Below are 14652 nucleotides of genomic sequence, written 5' to 3'. Positions count from 1 at the left end.
TGAGGTTTAGTAGAGCAGTTTCTATGCATATTAATCTCAGCTTTTAATTCCATCTTGTTTTCACTTTTCCACTTCAGTATCTGACAAAGTGCCAGAAATATAGTGATTGTTGCTAATGCTATCTCGTAATATATATAAAAAAAAAATCTTGGAAATTAGACTCGAAGTACCATTAACACATTTTTTTTTCTTTACTATATAAGACCATTAAGGCTTTGATACTATAAAAACAAATCTACCGTAACTGAGCCAAGTACGTAACACGTATCTTAGGGAGAAACAGTTGCCTGAATCTTGAAATGAAGGATTTTGAAGTTTATTTCAGATTTCACTTTCTTCTCTTATAGATGAGTATGTTCCTTTGGGGGGGAAAAAATTGGGGGAAATTGGTAACTACGTCTTCATTTACTTAATAAGCACATGGTTTGTTTTTCAGTCTGATCGCAAAGTTGTTGTGCAGGTAACACAACATTTTTATTTAAAGATTTATATGGCAGACTATCTGAAGCAACCTTGGGAGGCTCACAGCATGAAAACCGTTTTAAAAAAAAAAACATTTTAAAAAATAGCTGCTTTCCTACATCATTTTGAACTTGATATTAAATCATGAACTTGTCATTGATTATGAACTGGAAGTCTCTCTTGTGAGCTTGCTCTAAAAACATCGGAAATGTATACATCACTCTAATCTAAAAAGACCTTCAGTGTTGTACTGGAGGGATAGCATTCATACCAAATAAGATAATAATAAATCAATTGTCCTTATCAACAGCTGCAGCTCTGCTTCTTTCTTTACCAAAACATCGTAATTGCTTAATTTCTGGTAGCCTCCCAAAACAGCTAGATTTGTAAGTACCTTTCCAAATGCCCTAAAAATGACAGCTACCTTGTCTTGGTACAAAATGTTTCAAAGGAGAGGCAGCCTCCAGAGAGAATACAAAACATTTGCTAGACCAATTCTCGAATACAGCTCATCTGTGTGGAACCCGCACAACATATTGGACATTAATACAGTTGAACGTGTCCAGAAATATTTCACAAGAAGAATCCTCCCCTCCTGTACTCACAACAAAATACCTTATGCCACCAGACTTGAAATTCTGGGCTTAGAAAATTTAGAACTACGCTGCCTTCGGTACGACCTAAGTGTAGCTCATAAAATCATCTGCTACAATGTCCTACCTATCAATGACTACTTCGGCTTCAACCGCAACAATACACGAGCACACAATAGATACAAACTTAAAGTGAACCGCTCCAAACTCGATTGCAGAAAATATGACTTCAGCAACAGAGTAGTCAGCCTGGAATGCACTACCTGACTCTGTGGTCTCATCCCAAAACCCCCAAAACTTTAACCTTAAACTGTCTACTGTAGACCTCACCCCATTCCTAAGAGATCTCTAAGGGGCGTGCATAAGAGCACCAGCATGTCTAGCGTCCCTGTCCTAATGTTTCTTCTATTTGTATCTATTTTATCTATCCAATCTATGTTTATACTTATTACCCAATATGTTCTTGACAAAAAAAAAAAAGAATGACCATTTTTAGCTTCTCTTAATCATATCTCAAGATATGATCAAGAGCCTTGATGGTACAGTGGTTTAATGCACCCTGTTATTAACACAGCTGCCTGCAATTTCTGCTGGTTCGAATCTCTCCAAGGCTCAAGGTTGACTCAGCCTTCCATCCTTTCTAAGGTAGGTGAAATGAGGACCCAGTTTGTGGGGGCAATAAGCTGACTTTGTATAAATATACAAAAGTATGAAGGCTATTGCTTAACGCATTGTAAGCCACCCTGAGTCTCCGGAGAAGGGCGGCATATAAATCAAATTAAAAAAAAAAAAAAAGATAGGTGAGGCTCTTCACCCTCTCTTCCCATTTAATCTCAACGGGCAGAAGCTTTCTGGAAAAGAAGGTTAAACACTTTGTTTCTGAGCCACAGAGGGCCTTATTGACAATGGCTGCCACCTTGAGTTGCGCTTAGAAAGACGTCAATCACTCGTGCAGCTCTGACAGCATAGGTGTTATACAACAAGTAACAGGGCTGCCTCATTAGCGCACCAATTCCTTCATTTTGTACAATGATGCTTCTAGGTGATCTTCCAAGTTAATGCTCGTGTAAATGGTAATTTATCTGAAGTAGGTTTTTGTCCTTATTTAATAGGTCTTTTCCAGAACTAGAAACTTTTTAATGCAACCATTGTTCCTTTATTAAAGGTGTGGTGTGGTGGCCTAGAGGCGACGCTCTCACCTCACAATCAGGAGGGTTTGTGAGTTCGATCCTAGGTAGAGGAAGATATTTCTATCTCTGGGCACAGTGAGGATATATATGCTGAACAAAACTCCGCATTGGCAAAAGGAAGGGCATCCGGCTATTAAAACACTCTGCTAGCTCCATTCAGTTGCCCAGACTCCATCCTGCAAGGGATTATGGGGTTGTTAAAAAAAGATGATTGTTCCTTTATTAAAAACACAATTCTCCCTATCAAAAACACATGTTCCTTTTCAGGCAGAACTTTTACAAACAAATTATTTTTAGCTGGTTTTTAGGAATCCCCATGGATGGGTTTTGTCTGTCCATTTTGGCAGGTCCTGATAATCCAGGATCTAAAAATCAAGGGTACATTTACAAACTGTTACAATAACAGTTAAGAAAAGTAAGGCACAAGGGGAGATGAGTTGTTTGTTACCAGCAGCAGATGCTAACGTCTCCAGTATCCCTGCTCCTCCATGACAATCCATTTCTGCATGGTAGCCATTATAAGAACAGATAGACTAGTCTTTAAGAGGTCAAAATACAGAAGAAAATGAAGAGAAAGATCTTCCAGAAGTGAGGGAAGAGTTACTGATGGGTGCTCTAGAGACTCAACAACAAGAGATAGACGTTGAGGCAGATGAAATACTTAGATTAAATGTGAGTGATGTAAGGAGATACAAGATCCGAAGGGAGGAGCATGGGAAACTTCTCCAAAAGTCAATAAGAGTTAAAATACTAAAAAGGGCAAGAGATGACAGTTAGATATAGAATGCTTCTTAATATGGTAATTGTTTCATGAAGGACTAGAAAATTAGGTAGAAGGTAGAAATTGGGAAAATAGTATTATGTATAGTGAGACATAATAGAATACATTATAATTACTATGTATATGTAAATGTTAGAAGTTGAAAGATTATTATTATGTATACGCAAATAGTATTATTAGTATTATTAGTATTAGTATTATTAGTGGTATTTTATGTTATTTTATATATATATATATATATATATATATATATATATATATATATATATATATATATATATATAAAATCAGAAACAAAACATTTATAGATCCCCATTTCTTTCCAGATTTGTCTTCCTCTATAAGGATCAGCTTTGACTTTTCCCACCATTTCAGATCTGCATTTATGAATCCATACCACCTTGCAACGGTCATTACTGCAACAAATAATCAAGACTTTTGCCTGTGATCTTCAACAAAGCATTAATGTCAAACATGAATCGAATTTCTTTTTTCTCTTGTGCCATTAAAACAAAACAAAGCAAACCCTTTAAAACCATTAGGCTACAGAGCCGTTACCTTCCACTCGCAACGCCAAATCTTTCTAGTGTAAATGTCACTCCATTTGGAAATCCATAATTTAAATAAATACAATCACAACATAATTGTTGCTGTTCAACCTTGGATAGCCAATGAGATCGAGCCCAATAATCAAGACAAATCAATGACGATGTAGCAGCATTGCACACAAAAGTATATCCAGATTGCCTACTTGAAGGAATAATCTATGTTTAGAATAGAGTAGAGTAAAGTAGAGTGGAGTGGAGTGGAGTGGAGTGGAGTGGAGTGGAATGGAGTGGAGTGGAGTGGAATGGAATGGAATGGAATAGAATAGAATAGAATAGAATAGAATAGAATAGAATAGAATAGAATAGAATAGAATAGAATAGAATAGAATAGAATAGAATAATAGAGTTAGAAGGGACCTTGGAGGATTCTAGTCCAACCCTCTGCTTAGGCAGGAAACCCTACACCACTTCAGACAAATGGTTATCAAACATTTTTTAAAAACTTCCAGAGTCGGAGCATTTACAACTTCTGGAGGCAAGTTGTTCCACTGATTAATTGTTCTCACTGTCAGGGAAATTCTCCTTAGTTCTAAGTTGCTTCTCTCCTTGATTAGTTTCCACCCATTGCTTCTTGTCCTGTCCTCAGGTGCTTTGGAGAATAGCTTGACTTTGTCTTCTTTGTGGCAGCCCCTGAGATATTGGAACACTGCTATCATGTCTCCCCTGGTCCTTCTTTTCGTTAAACCAGACATACCCACTTCCAGCAACCGTTCTTTATAGGTTTTAGCCTCCAACAATCATCTTTGTTGCTCTTCTCTGCACTCTTTCATGTTAAGTAAGTGTATGCTTACTATAAGAAATGAAGAGATATGAGGTGGGAGGTGGAATGGGGACTGGGGACTTCATTGTCTAACTTATTCATTACAGCATTGATGTGGAACTTATCTTCTGTCAGCTCAGATACAGGCCCATATATCTCAGGTTACATCTTATTCAATGAAATAAAAGGGACAGATAAACTACCTAATTCTTTCCTAATTATGTTCTAGGAAATTTAATGCTGGTTTAAGAAAGAACCACAGTAGAAGTAGTCCTTGACTTACAAGCACAATTGGGACCTGAAACCTGGTCTGCAGTTGTTAATCAAGGCATCCACCAGACTGGATTTATTTTTCTGATATTTTCTTTCAGCAAATGCCATGGTCATTAAGCAAGTCCATTCTTTTGATGTCCAGCAAAAAATGTTGCAAATCATGATCATTGAAACCGGTTGTATATTTGAGCCAATTGCCAAATGCCCAAAATCCAGTTGTGTGAGCAGGAAGGGGTGTGTGTGTGACATTTTATGATGCATGGAAGTGATTTACAGGCTGTAAAACACCTATTCCAAGGTTATCATAACTCCAGTCATAAAACTGTTGGTTGTAAGTTGAAGACTGTCTGTAATATCCATCATTGTGGTCCCAGTTTCTGTATATGAAAGTTCAGGTACATTATCACGTGGCAAATTTTGATTGGCTTTGTCTTAGATCAGAAACTAAGCATGAGTAGGTTAATATTTGGATAGGAGACTTCCTGGTAGAAGTTACATTGGTGCGCCTGTAAAGTCTTTGGGAGTTGTGTTTGACTTGAAGGAGAGGCTATAATTTTAATATCGAACAATGTATAGTATAGTATAGTTTATTGAATAGCCCGAAGGCCTTTTCAAACAAAACAGAAAAGAAAAAGGGAAAAAGATAAAACAGTTACAAAAATAGCAATCTAAAAATATATGACAGATGACATTAAAATTTTACCATATCAAATTTCAATAGCTAAGTTGCCAAGACTAGAAGACTAGATAACCCAAATAGGATAGCTCCTCTCTAACTGAGCTCATCTTTCTTACAGGATTGGCCTGTATCAACTCTTCCATGACACATGTGGAAGTGGAGCTTAACTTAGAGGCTACCTACTTGGTATCGATTCTACCATGGTTTTCTTCACCCAGAAAATCCGTGGAGTGTCACTTTGCTTGAAGTTTCAAATAATATCTGGCAGAGTAGAGAGCAATAAGTACAAAAAAAATGGTGTCGATTTAGAACATTAAGCTTTTCAGCACTATGCTGTCTGATTTCATATTCTTGTACCAGATCTAAGCCTTGTTTGAATACCACCATAAACCAGCATCAGGAGGTGAGACGGTCATTAAAAAGAAGCATAGAGGAACTATATTTGTCTTCATCTACATCTATATCCAGCATGGGGAGAAAGAGAGAAGGGGGGGAAAAAAAAGCAAATCTGAAAAGAATTATGAAAGACATAAAAGACACGTAAGTATAGAGCATTAGACGGGTTTAGGGATCTCTACAGAGTAGAAGAATGAAGTCTTTGTGCTGTCTACATGTTCAGCTTCAAAAGCAAAAGGATGCAATCCACAAAATGCTCGCCCTTGTAAGCAAGCATCTGTTTTGTCCAGTGTTCATCTGGAGCCTAATTTCTTATCAGACTTCCGAAGCCATTTGGAGATTTATAGCTGTTGAGGACAATCATAGCAGGGATAAGCTGCCCGTGAACTTTTAAGGGCGGCTGAGAGCAGAGAAGGAATTTTAAGCCCCAAAATGTGTTGCCAGGACCCAATTAAAACAATCCATCTTTTGTCCACCAGCTGCACTGACCACCTGATTAGGTTCAGTACAAAGAATTGCCTTGTTAAGAGCAACAAGTCTTTTAACTCCTTAAGAACTGGGGAAATCTGTGCCATCAACTGGCTGTTAGGAAGGGAAAGTCAGGAATCATTACTTGTATCTCGGCCATCTGGCTTTGGAGAAAGTTTCCCGCAAGATGTAAGAATCCCCGAACAGAGCAGGGTTACTGATTCAATTTGTACAACGGTTATTTCAACAAACCGCCCCCCCCCTCCATTGAAATGTCAAGAAGCAATGACATTTGGTCAAACATGTATGAAATTGACCCAGCAATCTAATGAGACAGGAAGTCCTGAAATAGCTCAAGTTCTGGTAACAAATGCTCTGATCTGAAATCACTTCCTGGCCACCCCTGACACATAATGATTAAATGACATTTAATTTCATTGCTTAGGGGAACACGACATGTATACTTCATGTTCTCAAGAGGATTGTCCCCCCCCTCTCTCTCTCACACACACGCACAGAATAACTTTCACAATAAAGCTTTGGAACTGAAAATGGAGGGCAGAATTGGAACCTAGGTTAAGTTACCATGTATGGTGCTAAAACAAGGAAAAAGGAACAGCCAGCAAATTAGAGCATGTTTAATGAATCAGAGCACATTTAACTGTCTAGAACAACCTAGTTAGTAATCTAGGACAAGTTTCTTTTTTTTCCTCTTCTGACCGTACGTTACTTTTCCTTCATTGGGTAGCTGGCATTGTGGCATCTTTCTTTATTCCATGCATTTCTTATTTCTAAAGACATGATGTTTTTTTTATCTATTCAGAATACTTAGGATAAATCCACATTGAACATCTGAAAGTCATTTTTCTGCCTCTGCCTCTCCCTCTCCCCCTCCCTCTCCCTCTCTCCCTCTCCCTGTCTCCCCCTCTCTTCCTCTCTCTCCTCCTCTCTCCCTCTCCCTCTCTCTTCCTCTCTGTCCCTCTCCCTCTCTCCCCCTCTCTCCCTCTCCCTCTCTCTCCCTGTCTCCCCCATCTCCCTCTCTCTCCCTCTCCCTCTCTCTTCCTCTCCCTCCCTCTCCCTTTCCATTTCACTCCCCTCTCTCTCTCCCTCTCCCTCTCCCTCTTCCACTCCCTCTTGCTCTCCCTCTCCTTATCTCTCCCTCTTCCACTCCCTCTTCCCTCTCTCTCCCACTTCCACTCCCTCTCTCTTTCCCTCTCCTTCTCTCTCCCTCTCTCCCTCTCCCTCTCCCCTCTCCCTCCCCCCCCTCTCTCTCACTCTCTCTCTCGCCAAATTTGCTGTTAAAATCTTTTTTTCAACCCAGGGATTCCTTCCAGGGATTGTGATTCTATGCTTAAATCACCCAAAGTCACCATCTGCATCCACTAGCAATTTATTTTGTTGTTGTTTTAACCACTTAGTCATGTCCGACTTTTGGCGACTCTTGTCCGATTCGGGCTCTCCATGCTATCCTGTCAAGCACAGCTTCTTCCAATTGTTAAATGTTCTACTTTGTATCAGATTTGAAGTTACTGAGCCAGCCTGTCCTTTACTTGCTCTTTCTTCTTGTTCCACTAACCACTAACTATTCCTAGGTTCATTGACTTCTCCAATGAATTCACACACATAACATGGCCAAAGTAAATCAGACATAGTCTTATATTTTTAGCTTCTTAGTATAATTTATTTTTATACTGTTCAATTTATAGGCCCGGGTTTCAGTCTAGTTTTGTTTACTTTGCTTGTAAACAAAGTTTACTTTTGTTTGCTTGTTTTTAATTTGGGACATTCAGGGAAAACTCTCTGAGAAGATCAGAGAGCTGTTGGAAGAAATGTCCATCTGGGTTCAGTTCCAAGTGGGGTAAAAGACACTGGAAACATGGAGACAGTTTGGAAAGATGGTTTTTAATGGTGGACAGGATCACATGCCTTGATGATGTTGGGGGAAGGAGAGAAAGGGAAGAGATGCTGAGTATGTCTGGGTTTTATGCCCTCTCTGGGCTTTTGAATTTAAGCTTGTATTCTGATTGGTTGTCAGACTCCCATGGGGCCATGCAGGGGCAACTCTGTAGGCTGTGTTTTGAGTCCCAGGCTTGGTTGAATCTTGCTGAGTGATGCAATCTCCCCAGGTGCATTGTGGTGAGTTCTGTTGCTAGATGTAGCAGATGGTAGAGGGCTAATCCTATCATGTCTTGAGGGCAATGTCTTAATCCTTTCACCCTGGAGCTGAAGGTCTTTTGTGTTGTAGATAAGATCTTTTTTTTTTTTTTTTACTTTTGATTTGTATACCGCCTTACTCCCGAAGGACTCAGGGCGGTGAACAGCCAACAATAAAATACATAGATACAAAAAATTTAAAACCAGAATAAAATCAAATTAAATCATTTTGGCCCAAACAGATTAAAACACCCCAATAATTTAAAAACAGATTAAAATTTACATATTTAAAAAGGGAGAGATTAGGCCAAGCCCGCCTGATGGAATAAAAAGGTCTTCACAGCACGGCGAAAGGAGCGCAGATCCGGGATCCTCCGTATCTCCGGGGGGAGCTCATTCCAGATGGTAGGTGCCCCCACAGAGAAGATGTCTTTTGTCTTTCTGGGGCTATTAACAAAGATGATTTCCAAGAGCATGTTTCTCCTTTTCTCACCCAAGAAGGTATAATATTCCGCCTTTTTAATATTTCCTAGAATATTTCATTTTTCTAGGAGAGGGGTGGATGCTAACTTCCTTCAGAGCATCGGCCAATGCTTAAAAAGCTGTGTTGGTCAGAAGATGGCCATTTTGATCACATGCTAAATTGACATTTTCCTCCAATTCTTCAATCTTTGTCGGTGGCTGTTCCGTTCTCTCTTTTCCCCAGCCTGTTATCAGATCACATAGCATGAAGCTAGCTACAAAGGTGATTAACATGTTAATTGTGCTGTCACAAATTGCCCTACATCGGAATTTTGCAAGCCCGCAAATATCAGACAAGCAGTATGGTCGCTTCTGAAAAGGATATTCAAAACTGGGTGATTTAAAAAAAAAACAAAAAACATACTTGACTTTTTCCATCAGGTACCCATTTGTAGTGATAACCTTCCCCGACCCCAATTTAAATTGAAAAAAAAAATGATTAAATCATGTTACTGCTGGAACACAAAAGGCCAAAGATGTATTTATACGGTACAATGTACAAAAGAAAATTAATCTGAGCATTTAGTGAGTATGAAACCTCCTTGCTCTTTAAGGAAATCTTTCCAAAACTTAGTCAGATCTCAGACACATTATTTAGCCTTATCCTATAATAAATAAAGCATCAACATTTAAGACATGCTCCCTCTAGACCAGGGAGCATGCTGGAATAGGGCACCATTGAAAATGATATTTTTTTTACTATTTCTCCAGGCCATTTTTCTACATTATTTTCTACAGACCCCTCACATCCTGGACATAAATTGTTTCAACTCCTACCCTCAAAAAGACGCTATAGGGCACTGCACACCAAAACAACTAAACACAAGGACAGTTTTTTCCCGAATGCCATCACTCTGCTTAAGAACTAATTCCAACAACACTGTCAAATAATTTACTAAGACTGTATTACTATTATTCTTCTCTTCTTTACTAGTATCTATCTCTTCCCACTTATTACTATAACCATGTTGCTTATATCTTTCAATTACATTGTTTGTATTTGTTTCCTAGTACGATTTGATAGCTTATTAGTAACCTTGGCTATCACTAAGTGTTGTATCTTTTTATTCTTGATGAATCTATTTTATTCTCCTTATGTACACCGAGAGCATATGCACCAAAGACAAATTCCTTGTGTGTCCAATCACACTTGGCCAATAAAGAATTCTATTCTATTCTATTCTATTCTATTCTATTCTATTCTATTCTATTCTATTCTATTCTATTCTATTCTATTCTAATTATAATAAAAATGATTCTATAGTGCAAGTTAGTAAAATAATTCTCAAATATTGTAGAAAATAAAGTATGATTAAAAAAACCAAAGTAATTAATCACTTTTTTGAAGCTTCCGAAGACAGGAGCTTGTTCTTAAATCTAGAAATGAGTAAAGTTTTTGTTTTTTTTTAAAGTCTTCTCACCAAAGTCTTTTATTTCTTCTATCACTTTTCCAACTATAAAAATGACAGATTTAAACTTTGGGTCTTTCGAGAATATTAATTAGATTGAACCAACCACCCCCACATTTTCCACTGTTAACATGCCAAATTTAGAAAAGGATTTAAATTTTTATAGAATGAATAAAAATAATAGATAGAAAGATGAGAGGTTTACACATATTAGGCATTTTCTTTAATGTATGTTTAAATAATATGAGGATTACTTAAATTTGATAAATGTGATGGAGATTACTAACATTGTTAGCATGAATTGGATGAATATGAATGATACCCAGAAACAACTTTGCCTATACGTAATAGAGAAATGCTTAGATTGAACAAGAAAGTTATAGATGAAAATAGAGATAAAGATGAGGAGTTAGGCATTTTTTGTTTATGTATGTTTAAACAATATAATGAGGATTACTTAAATTTGATAAACGTGATATATTATTAATATTGTTACTGCAAATTGGATTAATATGAATGATACCCAGAACCAACTCTGTCCATAGACAATAGGGATATATTTTTTATAATAATAATAATAATAATAATAATAATAATAATAATAATAATAATAATAATAATAATAATAATAATAATATAATTTTTTAAAAAAAGAAAGAAAAGGAACAGGTTTTGGAGAAATCACTGGATTCCATACCTACTATAGTTTAGCCCAGGAGTCAGCAACCTGCAGCTCTGGAGCCGCATGTGGCTCTTTCACCCCTCTGCTGTGGCTCCCTGTCCCTCAAAATATGCATCACAACCGCCAATGTGCGACACCCGCCAGCACGCAATTTATTGAGCTTTTCAACCCCCTGATAGGCCAACCATGGATTAATCCAAGAAAAGAAAAGTTTCAGAAGAAAACAAAGTTTAATTCAACTACATATGCTAGTTTTATGGCCGCTCAAAAAATAGTCAGGCACGGGAAGGGTTTTGTGGCTCCTGGTGTTTTCTTTTCTGTGGGAAAGGAGTCCAAATGGCTCTTTGAGTTTGCAGATCCCTGGTTTAGCCCCTTCTGGACATTTTTTTTAGCACTGAGTTACACATATATCTTTTTTCTTGATGTCATGGAAGAAAAAGTCAACCAAACCTTGCCAAGGGCTTAGCAGAACATCTTCTCAAGCCTCAAGTAGTAATCAAGAATAGTTTGATTCCCTCTTCTTTGGGGCAGCCCCTGAGATATTGGAACACTGCTATCATGTCTCCTCTAGTCCTTCTCTTCATCAAATTAGACATACCCAGTTCCTGCAACCGTTCTTCATATGTTTTAGCCTCCAGTCCCCTAATCATCTTTGTTGCAAAATAAATTATTTTGAATAATTTATTTTGATTTGATGAGAGCAAGCAGTCTCAAGAATGAATTTTAGCTTGGGACAAGGAACTAGCAGTCAGGGTTATTCTTTTGAAAGGAAATGTTGAATCTGAGAACAAAACATATATGGTTTATTTTTGTTTTAATGTAATATCAGATTATCCATGAAGAGACAACAGTAACTCCGGAAATACTGATAGTAAACAGATAAATTGCAAGGTCGAGTTGCAAATTGGAATGCATCAGCAATCCTGAGAATTAATTTTGCTTTATCTCTATTCCCTTTTGGCAGCCTTGTGAAGTTGACCAGATTAGTATACCGACTCCCACAGGAACATCGATAAAATAAGCTAAAAAAGAGAATATTTCAAACCGGTCTATCCTTTGGCCCCATTATTTTTTTATCCCAGTGAATCAGATAAGAAATCCTAAATCTGTTTGTATTATTGTATTATTTCCAGGAATTTTTTAAAAATGTGATAGTCCTCTTGGGTTATAAAATCAGTTTCTGTCTGCCTGTCCCTCCCTCCATCTATCCGTCCATCCATATCTCTCTCTCTCTCTCTCTCTCTCTCTCTCTCTCTCTCTCTCTCTCTCTCTCTCATCTGTCTGTCAGTCTGTCTGTCTGTCTATCTATCATCTCTCTCCCTCCCCCCCCATCTGTCTATCTCAAGGTCATCTCCCCAACTACAGCCACCTATTCCTATATCTATAATCTATACTTCTACTTATTTGTATAATTAGTTTCAATTTTTTTTTTTGCATCCATTGGACATTATTAAGGATATTGTTTGAATGTCAATATAAGATTGCATTCTCCTTTATCCTTATCACTTTTGACATGTCAAAGAAACATTGAACGATAGATGTGTGAATTAAATAATAGAGTAATTGCACAATAACAAATAGATACCATTGACTAGGAATCTGTCAATACAGTCACCTACTTAGATTTTTCCAGACACGATATGGATTCTGTGGGCTGTTTTGTAACGTTTCATTTGAAAAACATGACTTTGTTCAAAATGGAATTGAATGGAATTTTGAATAGGTGTGTGCAACAATGGTGTGAATATACCATTTTTTTAAAAAAAAAATCCTACCACATACTTTAGAAAGTTTACGCTTGCAGCAAAAAAAAAAATGAGAATAATAATCCATTATAAACCTAGAATATGCAAGAAAACCTTGTCTTTCTTTTCTGCCTGTAGGCTAGCCTAGTTTTGGTACATGCTAACTCTTTTATGAGTTTGTTACAGTACTTAAGAAACTTGCAACAATTTCTTAACACCTCAAATAGCAGGTTTTGGGGTTTTTTTTACTCAGCTTATGCGTTCTGCTATGGGCCACTGACTGTACTATAATTGATAATAAAGAAATGAAATAGGCCAGATGCAAAAAGCAGGCTTACCCCCAAATTAAAGTTTGGGCTAATTGCTTAGATTTTGCTGTGTCACATTGTAGCCAAGAGTTACATATTTTGTGTCATGCCAAAATTGGGGGGAAAAGGAGGGAGGGAGGAAGGAGGGTGGGAGGGAGGGAGGGAGAGAAGGAATAAAGTTAAAAAGGAAGGAGGGAGGGAGGGAAGGAGGAAGGAAGAAAGGAAGGAAGTTAAAAAGGAGGGAGGGAGAAAGGAAAGGAAAAGAAAAGAAAAAAGAAAGGAAAGGAAAGGAAAGAAGGAAAGGAAAGGAAAGGAAAGGAAAGGAAAGGAAAGGAAAGGAAAGGAAAGGAAAGGAAGCAATGGATGGAAGCAAGCAAGCAAAGGAGTTAAAAAAGAGGGAGGAAAGAAAGTTAAAAAGGAGGGAGGGAGCAAGGGAGGAAGGAAGGAAGGAAGGAAGGAAGGAAGGAAGGAAGGAAGGAAGGAAGGAAGGAAGGAAATAAATTGTACATTTCTTAAAAAAAAACTGTCTAAAAGGAACATCACCTTTGCAGTGGAAGCAATTATCCAGAAAAATAGTGGATTCCTTTTTAATCTTTATCCATTCTATGAGTGGGTGGGTATTGCTAGAATCTGGCATATTTCTAACCTTGCCTGGAAATATTTGAATAGGACTCATCTACAGTATGACTTAGTGCAAATCAAGCTGTTCCTTGTCCCCAATTTCACCTCAGTTTTATATTCCCGGCAGATATGATGAAATGAGTGTCTTGTTATCCTATCTAGCTCATCAGTTAGACTAAAAGATTAATACAGCGCAACCCCAAGAGGAAGACAAGTTACTCTATTGCGTGTTTCATATGAATTCAGCTAATGCAGATATTTTCTGATTCAAAAAAAGAGAGATCTTATTGCTGGTTCTATTTTCATTCTTCCTTAGTAGTTGCAATCTACCCACATTGTTTTATTTCGATTTTAAATAGAAATTTTGTCTCTATAAATGGTGATATCTCTCGAGGTATATTTACACATGGCTGGTACACCAGCGATGAGGCAAATGCAGGATAGGATAGGATAGGATAGGATAGGATAGGATAGGATAGGATAGGATAGGATAGGATAGGATAGGATAGGATACGACAGGACAGGACAGGACAGGACTGGACAGGACAGGACAGGACAGGACAGATAAAGGAGAATATGTGTAACCAAGGAGCAGCAAGGAAATGATAGTTCCTTGATGCTCTTTAAGGTCCCTTACAATGACATGATGGAATAACAGAATAACAGAGCCGGAAGGGACTTCAGAGGTTTTCTACTCCAACCAACTGCATAAGCACACAAGCAGAAGTCCCTATGCCATTTTGGACAAATGACTATCCAATCTCCTCTTAAAAGCCTCCAGTGATGGAGCACCCATAACTTCTGAAGACAAGCTGTTCCACTGGTTGATTGTTCTCACTGTCAGAAAGTTTCTCCTTAGTTCTAGGTTGCTTTTCTTCCTGATTATTTTCTATCCATTGCTTCTTGTCCTGCCTCCTGGTGCTTTGGAAACTAGATTGACCCCCCACCACCACCCCAACCTATGCCATTAAGCCATGGTTTCATGTGATGGCCCTCGTTTC

Source organism: Pituophis catenifer, unplaced genomic scaffold, assembly GCF_029215685.1.
Source record: "Pituophis catenifer annectens isolate HBS135680 unplaced genomic scaffold, rPitCat1.0.hap2 SCAF_4, whole genome shotgun sequence".
Lineage (NCBI taxonomy): Eukaryota > Metazoa > Chordata > Lepidosauria > Squamata > Colubridae > Pituophis > Pituophis catenifer.
Note: the sequence above shows the minus strand (reverse complement) of the source record.